The sequence below is a fragment of the Pseudorasbora parva genome, chromosome 3 (assembly GCF_024679245.1).
Source record: "Pseudorasbora parva isolate DD20220531a chromosome 3, ASM2467924v1, whole genome shotgun sequence".
NCBI lineage: Eukaryota > Metazoa > Chordata > Actinopteri > Cypriniformes > Gobionidae > Pseudorasbora > Pseudorasbora parva.
In genome coordinates this window covers 34523557-34536716 of record NC_090174.1, presented here as the reverse complement: position 1 = coordinate 34536716, position 13160 = coordinate 34523557, and the positions used below count along the sequence as shown (strand labels likewise).

Sequence of the window (13160 nt, the reverse complement as noted above, 5' to 3'; positions counted from 1 at the left end):
CAGTATCACTCACCAATGTGTGTTGGCTTATTTTGATAACACTTAAAGGTGATTGGGCTCTCAGACTAAACGTCTCCTTTCAGGGAATGGTAACCGAGACATTTCTCAGTAAATGAACAGGCATGCGGTTAAGCCCATTAAAGCATGTATGGAGCATGAAGAACTGGGTGAAACACAGGCCAAGACTGCTACAAAGTTTCACGTAGAGTATTCAAAAAAAAAAAAAAAAAATCACCATTCTTGAAATATGCAAATAGTCACCAGTGGTGAAAAGATGACAACACTGAAAGGTTAGATCCCAAAATTATTCTTGTACCTTTCAGTGTGCGCATGTCTAACTCTTTGGGAGTGTGTGGGCATTCCTGTGTGTAACCATCTAAAAGTGCTGAGCATGTTTAAAACTTAAGTCTTTTCAGCCTCTCTGAAAGATATCTTAAAGTAATTAACATTGCTGATAAAAAGACATTAAAATGTAAAGAATGTCTCTTTTTCCCCTCCTTCTCTTTCCTTTCATTTGGCATGCATTGTACAAGAAAAGCACATAATGCACACAAAAGCTATGATAACTTCATGCCCTTTGAAAGAGACGTTTATTTGCATGGGTTTTTGTTTAGCATTGATTCACTAAATAAATTATGCAAATCGGGTCGTGAAGCAAAATGCACATTAAAGCTTTGCTTAACAGCGCTATTTCAATGAGAACTAAGTCGTATAGGATGCAACCAAGGTTATGCAAAATTCAAAGAATCACAAGAAGTTGAATCTGAATTGGAATGACAGTGAGAGAAGCTTTGTAATTCAAAGCTGCAATTTTGCACAGGAAGTGCAAAAGTAAAGTTCAAAAGAACAGCATTTATTTGAAGCAGAAAAGGAATAATTTTTGTAACAAAATAAAAGACTTTACTGTCAATTTTGACCAATTTTATGTCAACGGTTTTAAAAATGAAATCATGAATCGCAAATTTTTCCTGCAATTAATCACGGTTAATCACACAACATTAAAGTTTTGATGTATATTTTTATATTGTAATAATTTCACATTTCATCTCCATATACACTTTCCCCACCAAACACAGAATTTTCCAGGTTTTCACTGTTATACATTAGAGGCGCAATGAGACTTCTTCTGAAAGAGTACTGAATCTCCTGATAAAAGTACATGCAAAGAAGTTACAGGAACAAGCAATATCATTTGTAATCCTCTGCATATGTAAAATAATGCGATCATTAACATTAAAGTGCATATAAATCAAAACCTAATGCTAATGTAACTGAATGAAATGTCGACCCAGGATGAGCTATAGGACTGTGCAAGCATTAGGGGTGTTGATGAACTCGATTTACTCCATCTATGCATTTAAGTGTTGATAAAAAAATCCATGAAGCTAGAATTTCTTTCTTTTTTTTTTTTTCTTTTTTTTAAAGCAGAGGGTCTGCTCTTTTTTATATATATTGCATGTTCAGATATTCATACAACAAAATAATCTGGGGGCCATGAAAATGTGAAAATGATCAAAAACATGGCTGGCAACTTTTTTTTAAATGTTGGGGAAAGAGTTAATGTAGAAACAACAAAGACAGTAACCTATATTTTATTAATTTGTTTCATGGTTTATTTTTATGAAAGAAGGCCAGTATGACTGATAGGGCTGCACGTTTTCAAATTTTTCATTAACCGTTAACCGAGGCCCTTAGCGGTTAATACTCGGTTAACCATAGTGTGCGTCAGGGTTATTTTTAGCTTATTAATTTGACGACCGCCATCTCCGTAGTGAACGAGCCTATATAGAGAAATGCACATCATGGATTACACAATCAGAGAGTAGCCTATTTCTTTTCGTTTTAAATTGTTAAAAGACATTTCAAGTTTCTTAAGATCTATTTCATGTCTGCGAGGCGTACGCTGAGTTTCGTTAAATTAGGATGAGATGCGCTCCAGTTCACGAGCAATGCGAGTGGCTGCGAGGGCGCCTGCATGATTAGGGCATGTAGTAAAATATGCAGCCGAGAATGATTCACACAGACACAGCATTTGACTCGCGCGGCTGAGCCTCTCCCGGCAGAGAGTTCAAGCATCTGTGGACTCGTCCCTTCAGCTCTGGCCATCTTGCTTTCAGTCCGCGATTAGCTTTTTTGTTTTCTTCATTACAGTTAAAGTAACGTCTGCTTTTCTCTTGTCATTCACAAGTTTCTCACTTCAAACTTTCTTTCTTCTGATCCGTTATGCACAGCGCGCGCCGCTCGCGCTCTGCTTCTGCCCTAATGCGAGTTTTAGTCCAGTGCGACGTATGTTATTTTCCTCTTCATGACGCATATTTTGACTGATGCGACTCATACTCCGGAGCAACTTATAGCCTGAAAAATGCGGTAAGCACTGCATTGCAATACTTGCATTTTGCCCTGTCACTCTCATTTTTAAAGTGCTCCCACGCTTTCTTTGCCCGCTTCATTGCCCGCTTAGAAAGCTGGTCATGACTTCTTCTTGTGGATATTACAAATGTCTGGGAGCGCTCTGGCGGTCTCTAGGGGTGCAAACATATATTACAACTAAATTCAAAGCACGTCATTGACGCCACTTAGCCGAGCAAAATGTTTCACTCGGTTACGCAATTTTTAACGGTTAATCGGTCAATCGGTTAACCATGGACACCCCTAATGACTGATACTAATACTGCTACTAACGTCTCTATGAAATTTTAGCAATTAATTAGGCATTCAGTTCTCTTTTGTGTCTTCACACTAATGGTTTAAAAGCATTTGCATTAATAAGAGTGCGATCATATAATGTAGATCTAGCCAAAGTATGATGGAAAATGTAAGTTGCTTTAAATATAATATCTACATTCACCTAAATGATTATTAGGAACACCTGTTCAATTTCTCATTAATGCGATTATCTAATCAACCAATCACATGGCAGTTTCTTCAAAGCATTTAGGGGTGTGGTCCTGGTCAAGCCAATCTCCTGAACTTCAAACTGAATGTCAGAATGGGAAAGAAAGGTGATTTAAGCAATTTTGAGCGTGGCATGGTTGTTAGTGCCAGACGGGCCAGTTTGAGTGTTTCAAAATCTGCTAAATTACTGGGATTTTCACGCACAACCATTTCTAGAGTTTATGAAGAATGGTTTGAAAAGGCAAAAACATCCAGTATGCGGCAGTCCTGTGGACGAAAATGCCTTGTTGATGCTAGAAGTCAGAGGAGAATGGGCCGATTGATTCTGATAGAAGAGAAACTTTGACTGAAATAACCACTCGTTACAACCGAGTTATGCAGCAATGCATTTGTGAAAAAGAGGCTACAATTTGCACAAGCTCACTAAAACTGGTCAGTTGAAGACTGTCCTCAAATGTTGCCTGGTCTGATGAGTCTCAATTTCTGTTGAGACATTCAGATGGTAGAGTCAGAATTTGCCGTAAACAGAATGAGAACATGGATTCATCATGCCTTGTTACCACTGTGGTGGTGGTGGTGTAATGGTGTGGGGGATGTTTTCTTGGCACACTTTAGGCCACTTAGTGCCAATTGGGCATGTTTAAATGCCATGGCCTACCTGAGCATTGTTTCTGACCATGTCCATCCCTTTATGACCACCATGTACCCATCCTCTGATGACTACTTCCAGCAGGATAATGCACCATGTCACAAAGCCTGAATCATTTCGAATTGGTTTCTTGAACATGACAATGAATTCACGGTACTAAAATGGCCCCCACAGTCACCAGATCTCAACCCAATAGAGCATCTTTGGGATGTGGTGGAATGGGAGCTTCGTGCCCTGTATGTGCATCCCACAAATCTCCATCAACTGCAAGATGCTATCCTATCAATATGGGCCAATATTTTTAAAGAATGCTTTCAGCACCTTGATGAATCAATGCCACGTAGAATTAAGGCAATTCTGAAGGTGAAAGCGAGTCAAACACAGTATTAGTATGGTGTTCCTAATAATCCTTTAGGTGAGTGTATATTTATATCTATATTTTTTTAGAAGAAAAAGTTAGATGTCACCACATGAAACACATTTTTTGTTATCAGACAGGTTTTACAGTGTAAAGCTGTAAAACCACATCAGTTCAGACAACTTTAACCACTAATCACACTATGTTATAATCAATTATAACACCCAATTCCATAATCTGATCATCCTTTGATGAATACATAATGTAAAGCACACATACAAACAACTATATCAAATGAAAGTCAGTTTCCCATTTGTTTTCCACAAATAACCCTGACTTTTGTGAGAAAGATGCAGCCTAATATGAGCCTAATATAAAGAGATGTGTTTCTTCTGAAAGAATGACAATGTTGTTACTAAAATGCAGCCCTATCTCAATGCATCTCATTTAGCACATGCATCGCAGGAGGTTAATGCCTTTTTTATTTATTTTTTAAATGTTGGTGTTAAAATAGAGCTCAAAAACTGTTCAATGAATTCGCCCCAATGTGTTTTGTGGAAAGCTTATCATTGGATGGATACGCCAACCGTTATATGAGCGCTATCAGACCCACAGTATTAAGTCTTATCTCAGAGAGCCTCCGACATATGTCTGTCTCTGGCATCACATACTGTACAGTTTTGCGCAACAAAATAAACAGCACAGCGAGAAAGGGTGAAGTACTACTACTATTACCATATCTGATGATTTATTCTGCATAACAGTTTTATCATATTTAATAATTTTCAAAACTTATCATCAAGTATTAATTATATGTTTGGATTGATGTTTTATTCTTCTATAGAATGTCTGTATTATAATTCTATATAACCCAGCATCCTCTAACCTGCATGACAGTTTTGCTGAATTCCTGGAAGAAAAAGAAGAAGAAGAAAAAAAAGCACACCAGCATTGGACTTTAGAGCAAGTATTAACTTCATGAAAAAAAAATTCAAATACTTTTTACTTGTGCTGAGGTTTTTTAAAAGCACATTAACCTTGAGTGAAAGCTAGTCAGAGTTACATTTGATATTTTTTTTGCTAAAATCTGACCATTAATGGAACACAACAGATTTATAACTGAGCTCATAAATGTCAGGTTTTTTTACCAGTGACATTTGGATGTTCTTATTGATTTTAATTTATTCCCTTCGCAAAGGCATTTAAATCTGCCAGAACAAAACCTCGGAACACAAAACATTGCAATCCAAAAGGCAACTAATTAATATCTTTAAACTGTTTTATTTATTTTTACTTTTAGAAATGCATCTTTTGAGACTTTTTTACTCACTTTTTCTTTTTACAAATAACTTCATATTTTTAGATATATTTATTAAAATATTTGCTAAGGAAAAATACAACAATAAAAAATAAGACTTCCACAGTCTTGCTAATAAAAGTTGCTTAAGCCACCTTGCTTACACTGCTCGAGCCAGTAATGATGGATGCTCTTTTAGGATTATTCCTTTGTAACCATGACGATAATGAGAAGCCAACGATGGGAACAAGAGAATGAGAGATAACTCAGTACCACTTTATATGAGTTCTACACCTATGTGCTGTCAACAGTTATACACTTTGTAAAAAACTAAAATAAAACAACAATAACTACCACCAAAATAATGAATAGATATGTATACAATATGTATACATATTTTATATATATATATATATATATATATATATATATATATATATATATATATATATATATATATATATATATATATATATATATATATATAATATTTCCATATACAATTTGAGTAATAGTTATGTTTTTCATGCTGCTTAGTACTCTGCAAAGTTTTGGGATTTATAACTATTTAAAATGAAATGCTTGAAATGCACAGCATTATTCAATGTGTTGATTTTTGGGTTGATAAATTGAGAAATCAACGTTACCTTGAGCTTTTGATATATAAAAGGTCATGGTCATATAAGAATATCCTGTAAGTTTCAGAGTTGAAAACGTCCTTGTTAGTCAAAGAAGAGCTTTTATAGACACCAGGCCCAGAAAACGATCATGTGCGCATCCTTACGTCATTGTGCAACAAAACACGCCTCTACAGCATGTCTAATTTATTAGCCCTGCCCACCGACTCATGGAGTTGTGAAGAAGATAGCAATATATTGCGCCATTCCTGGTTGTGGAAGAACAGTCGCTGCATAAGCTTCCTTCGAATCCTTATATTAGCAATGTGTGGTTGTACTTTATTTTTAATGAAGTTCCATCTCACGTGGGGAAGACATGTTCACTTCATTTCACTGCGGAATCATTTGTAAACAAATCTCAGGTCGGGCTGGATTTGCAGACATATTGAGATTAAAACACAATGTTGTTTCTTCTATATTGGGTCCGACAGGAATAATGCAGCACACTTATGTGAGTAAAACATGGTTTTTATGTAATAGTATTGCATTGTTATAAATTGTTTTGATTATGTGTACATGTCTAACAGAACATACCTTTAGCACGATGGACTCAGACATGTATGGGCCAGGGCTCGCAAAGCCCAACGTCGCAGGGCTGTGTGTTTTACCAAAATGGAAGCCCGTCGGCAGGTCGATGAATCTTATAATATTCTTATCTTATACTGCGGCGTTCTCTCTCTCTTGACTTGACATTTGAAGGACGCACACACACGTATGTGTGTGCACGCGGTTCGCGCTTATATCGACTGATCCAAAAATAACACTCCAATCAATCGTGGGTGGATGAGAAATAAATCATTATGTTTGTTTGATTAAGACGTTTATTCCGGTTCCCACTTTCAAAACAACCCCTCCCTCATGTGAACTAAACTGAACAGGGGAGCTTAAACTCATTAAATATGCAAATCTTATCCAATCCTTACCGTGGAACGCTTACTTCAAAACCCAGTGTTTTGGAGAAAGCCTCCAAACCAGTGTAGAAAATAGCCTATTAGGGACGTAACACTTATTTGTTATGATGTTTTTGAATGTAAAAAACACACAAACATCATTAGTTCATCATTACAACAGTAATTTGTTACATTACTAGTTAGGTTACTAGCCCCCTCTAAAAACTGAATAACATCTTTAGCCTGCTAAAATAATTAAATTTAGATCTGCTCATTTTGCATCATATTTGTATAGGTTTTACAAGTACACTATAACACACGACTGTTGACTGTGTTTATGGATGCTAATGGCCAATCCAAGGCATTAAGATTAGTAATTGCTGAAACACCAGGATTGCACACACTCTTGCGAATACTCTCACCATAAACTGATAAACAGATATGGTGATTGTGCTCTTGAGAGCATTGAAACTAATATAGGTTTTTCTATTTACAACATATTTTTGCAGTGTTGCGCAATGTAGACAATCACAAACATTTCTGATGATTTCTTGAATGCAATGGCCAATCAGAAGTGTTTAAGTTAGAATCCCCTCACCACTCAAAACTGACTTTTTGTCCAGAGCTGCAATCTGCACAAATCCTCTCGTTAAAATTGAACTTGAAACACATACGTGTAAACAAGTAGGCTAAATAAGATATTCATTGTGCAAACACAATTCTGTTAAGATGTTAACATCAAAAATCAGTTAAGATGAGTGACAGCTTAATAATTATAAAAGGAAGAGTGTTTGTGCATGTTTTGTTGGTGATAATCTGAAGAAAACACACATTTTGCTGCATTAAGGTAAGGCAATGGTTAGGCTATTTATTATTCACACTGGCTGCCATCACGCATTTGCTTGCCTATTCAAATTATAGTGGTTTGTGAACATAACCACTTATAATAACGAGCATTTATGCTGGGATGTGTAGGTTATTGATAGGCAACACTTAACTATTTCATGACATTGTTTTTAAATATGTTTTTATCACATCTAGCCTTACAATAAATGTTCTTGCCTTTGACAGAAATAAACTCAAAATAATTATTGTATTTCCAGAAACAGAACACATACTTCTCTCTCTATTCTGAGTTTGTTTTCGTCTCACAGATGCTTACCAGTCAAAGTTTTAGATGACATTGCATGTGCGACTACCTGATACTTACTTTGAAAAAAAAAAAATCTAGATGATAAAACACTACATTCTGTTGGCAATTCTGTAATGGGCTTGGAACTATACTCTAATTACTATTTTGGAAATGATAACATGTTTAATTACACAGTTACTAAAAAAAGAATCCAGATTACTGTACTAAGTAACGCATAACTGCCCAACACTGTTAACAAGTGACTGATTTCAGCCACAGCAAATATATTTGTCCATGGGCCCTTAAAAAAAAACAAAAAAAACCCTGTTTACTTCACCTGAGGGTTTCATGCACCCACAGCATCTTCTTCCTTGCTAGTGCTATAGCTCGCTTCTTAGCATGGGACAGATACGTATTTACTCTTGACCAAATGAATAGAAATAGACATATAGAACTCTGCTAAAAGTTTTGAAAACTCTGCCTACTTTGCTCTGGTCAGCGAAGCGCATATAGCTTTGTATCTGAAGGGCTACGCTGAACCCCAAGGCAAACACATTCTGCATCATGTCTGAAAGCCCCATTTGTAGTAAACGCCCACGTCTAGGGTTGGATAAGATTTGCATATTTCATGAGCTTCAGCTCCCCTGTCAGTTCACATGAAGGAGGGATTGTTTTGAAAGCGGCACCCGGAATGATTCTCTTGATCACAGGGCTCGTAAATTATTTTTTTATTGCATGGCCTGCCCGATCGGTGGATATAACCACGTGCAATGCTGCTTCAAATGTCTAGTCAAGAGAGTGTGAACAGCACAGATCAAGAAAGGAATATTATTTCACTATTTGAGATTCACTGGCTGTTTTTGGCAGCCTGTCTGGAATGACGCTGGGCTTTGTGAGCCCTTGCCCAAACATGTCTGAGTCCAGCGTGCTAAAGGCATGTTCTGTAAGACACGCACACATAATCAAAGAGATTGCACCATTCCTGTCGGATCCAATATAGAAGCCACAGCATTGTGTTTTAATCTCAATATGTCCACAAATCCAGCATCTGATGCTTGTTTACAAACAATTCCACAGTGAAATGAAGTGAACACGTGTACATTGTCTTCCCCACGTGAGCTGGAACTTCATTAAAAATAAATGAAGTATCACACATTCATTAATATGGCATGTTTGAGTCATGCTCTTAACAAACTTAATTTAATTTCCTCTTTCCATATTGTGAATAATAAATGTGTATTTTTATTTGCTTGTTACACAATGGAGCCTAAATTATTGTAATAATAATGACGTAGCCTACTGTTACACTTTTTTTTATTATTCCATGGCATTCTCACGTATGAAACTGCATTTTTTTTGTTTTTATTTGTGTGCTGGAGGTACGTGAATATTAGGTTATGTGCAGTGTGATGTTAACATTTAAGCTAGCCAGTGAGATAAATTGACACTATCAAATAGCTTAAAGGTGCACTATGTAGAATTTTTGCAGTAAAATATACAAAAACCACTAGGCCAGTGTTATATATTTTGTTCAATTGAGTACTTACAATATCCCAAATGTTTTCAACTATTTGTAAATTGTGAGAAAATTGCTTTTTTTAACCAAGGAGCCAGGACGTCTGAGCATAGCGTCTGAGGGAGTCGCCTATCAATTGCGTCATATCTGTGTTACCTTTGGTTTTATTTGGCAGAATCACTTTACTCTAAGCAGTGTGAAGTGTCACAGCAGCCGCTGAGCGAACGCACAGAGTAACATCAAAACATAATTTTAAACACACTTAAATGTATCTAATATGATAAAGAGAGTTGCATTACCTCATATGCATGACCGGAAAAGCGGAAATAGCACCGGCGCCTGGTGACTGTGTTCCGTCATAATAAAAGTCCCGCTGCTCGCGAGGCATGTTTTTTCTCGCGTTCCAATTCGCATACTATCCATACTAAATAGTATTCGAAAATAGAATTAGTATGTCCCAAATCGTAGTATGTTGAAAACCAAATTCAAAGATTCCCAGATGGTTTACTATTTCCGGTCTGAATTCGAAGTATGGATCGATGGGCACTCTAACGGCTGATATTGCCCATAATCCATTGCGAGTTGGGCGAGGATTCGACTACAAACGCGGATAAAAAGCGTTAAAAAACTACAAACATGACGGATGTGCCAGTCCGACAGTTAAGTAGAGAAGTTTATAAAAAGGGGTTAATATCAATATCAATATTTAAACTGACAAAAGTATATTTATACTTTTTATTTTTTAATTTATATTTATACAATGTTGTCCACATTATATTTCATCTGCAGCAGCATTGTGAACTTTTGTAATGACACGTTTGGCCATTAACTTTTAAATGCATCGTTATATTCAAACTGCAAACACATGAGGAGCGTCTCTGCATAAAAGGCACACAAATGGCAAATCAATGTGCGGCTACATTTCTCTCCGATACGGTAGGAGATTAAACTGAATGTGGAGGATTTGAACTGTGACGAATCTGACAATTGACAGGGCAGTTAAACGGTGATGGGATGCGCGTAACTAAGCAACAGAGTCAGTTAAAAATGGCGAAGTAGTATGTCCCGAAGCTTGCATACTTTTCTGCTACACACTCAAAAGTATATACTTTTTCTTCACAAAAAGAGTACATACTTTTAGGACGTAGTATAAGTAGGCGAATTGGGATACAGCAGGAGACTTTTTGTTCTGATTTAGGGATGTCAACGATTAATTGATGATCGATTAACTGTCGATAGGACATTTAATCTATAAGACTTATCAATCATCGATTAAGCAGGGAGCAGGAAGGTAAAACTATTTTTATTTTCCTTTACACACTGCACACAGAAACAACTTTTAATAAAGCAACCAAAACTGCCTGCCAACTGACAATGGCTTTTGTATAGGTTTAAATAGCCTAAAAGGTAATGTGGTGGATAAACATTCATAAACAGTTCTCATAACATGTTAAAGCCGTGATCGAAATACAGAACATCACACAAATATATAAAAGAGCATTTTGATAAATAAACCTAAAAAAATACCTGCCTAGAGAGGAAAAGAACACTTTGAGTGCGTTTACATGCACGTTCTTAAGCCGATTGTGAAGGACGCGAAGCTTAGCTCGCGCCTCAGGATCTCACACCACCACCTGACGCGCACATTATATACGCGTGAGCTCAATTTTGAATTGACTGACAGAAGAGCTGCACGATGAGTGTATCTTGTAGCACAGGGTTAAATCAGTATGTACATTGACGATTTGAGGGAAATATAATATAAATTTAATATAAAACCTTGAAAAACAAATTTCTGAGTGGCCGCGGACAGGTGCTGAATGTTGCCGCCGGTGTCTGTACACTCATTGAATGTGTTTGAATTTTAAAGGCGCGGTGCGAAGCTCAGCGCCCTTAAAGGGGGTCGCACACCAGAATGCTCATCTCAGCGCCGCGACACGTCTTTAAAATATTGAGCACCCCCATATTGCCAAAATGGTATGATCCTCGTTTCATAACACCCGCGAAGATTCGATTGTGAGATCGGTGGTCGAATCAGGCTCCGCATATCTTCGACTATTCGGGGTCACCCCTATAGGTCATTATTGCTTTGTTTTTTCAAACATACATACCTAAAAAGCATCTTGCACGCACTCACACACACTACTTGGTGGATGTTTTAAAATAAGGGCTACATTTTTATTGTACCAATTCACAGTTGACAATAAAGCTCTTTCTGATATTCTGATTAATTGATCTGATTGTACACTACAGTAGAGATAGGTATTGACAGAAATTGCATGATTCAATTTGTTCTATTCACAAGCTTTCAATTATATTCAATATGGATTATTTTGGATATCGGGTACAGTAAATGGCAAATGTTCTACTAATGCTGTAAACTCTACAGGGAGTCAGTTGGTAGTATATTACTATGGTATTGAAGGTTAGAATTAACTGACTTGTATACAAGCACTTAAATTACACTCAAGGATGGTTTTAAACTAACTTTAAAATTATCTTATCATATTTCTACTCCAATTATTTTTTGTCAAATAAAAACATTTAAAATGCACTATGCAACTTTTTGTCCACTGGAGGGAAAACGGCTCGCGAGTACCGTGACTTTTATTATGACAGGACGGGACACAGTCGCCGGGCGTGCGCCCTTCCGCTTTTTCCACTCAGGTAAAAACAGCTACCTTTATCATATCAGATAAATTTAAGGGGCCAAGGGCTTCGGCCATCCGTCCACTCTCTTCCCTGAACTGAAATGAAGTAGTGGGCTGTACTTTCCACACGATTGATCAGGTTCAAGTACGCCAGGTTGGCTGGGGGTTATGTTGCCCGCATACCGCCTCCGATGGCCGAGACTGGTATTACGATACCTGACGGGCTAGTAATGCTACTGCTAATTAAGGTTGATATCTCTGCCGCACTATAACTTGACATTTTTTAAATGACATCATCGCCATTATTTCTTCTCATTCTTTTGATGCTTGTAGGTCATTTTCAGACATACATTAATCTTTTTTTGTGTGTGTTGTAACAGGTATTTAAGTATCAAACTTTATTTATATTTATTAAACTATTAAGGTATTAAACAGTGCCAAAACTGTTTTTTTTTTTAAGAAATCAATTTAAAAAAAACTTAATTTCACAAGTTCACACTTTCATTGATTAACTGATTAGTTTAATGTGCTCCTCTTGTGTTCAATTTAGGTTTAATTATCTGAGCCTGCTCTACCTGTGTTTAATTAGATTTAATTGTCTGCGTGGGCTTCTCCCGAAATTAGTTTATAAAACTTCAATTCACAAGTTCACACTTAAATCAATTAAATAGAGTAAAAATTATGCGTATTTGGCGTGCTGTCCGGGGAGGGCTCCGGGCTTGGAAATTTTGCCCGAACCCAGATTATCCCCCCAAAAAGCAAAGAGACAACAAGGACAGCCACCAGAGACCCCCCAAATACGCATAGAAATGGTGGGCTGCTTGGTTACCTGGCCAGGAGGGCCCGTGTTGCCTTTGATGGGAGCAGCTCACGGCATCGGGCGGACGAGCTCTACTGGCTGAAAATTGGAAGCAGCCTTAGTTTAGAGAACACCTGGTCGGGAGGGCTCTTGCAACTTCCAATGCTCACTGTATCAGATGGAAAAACCCTACCGGCCGATAACTGAGAAGCAGGATGATTTGGAACTACCTGGCCGGGAGGTCCCATGTTGTCGCTGTATTGAATGGGTGAGCCTCGCTAGATGGGAAAAAAAAG

General features: G+C 37.3%; 1 protein-coding gene across 3 annotated transcripts in view; it reads left to right on the top strand.

Moving 5' to 3' along the window:
• ar (androgen receptor) overlaps positions 1–13160 on the top strand; it is a 117751-nt gene that overhangs the window by 26491 nt on the left and 78100 nt on the right. Inside the window, exon 1 of one of the 3 annotated variants that reach the window (XM_067438590.1) lies at positions 4847–4865. The exons of the other annotated variants lie outside the window; for them this stretch is intronic. The gene's annotated coding sequence lies outside the window, so the exon portion shown is untranslated. Of the gene's footprint in view, positions 1–4846; positions 4866–13160 lie in introns of those variants that run through there. 3 annotated transcript variants of the gene reach the window in all.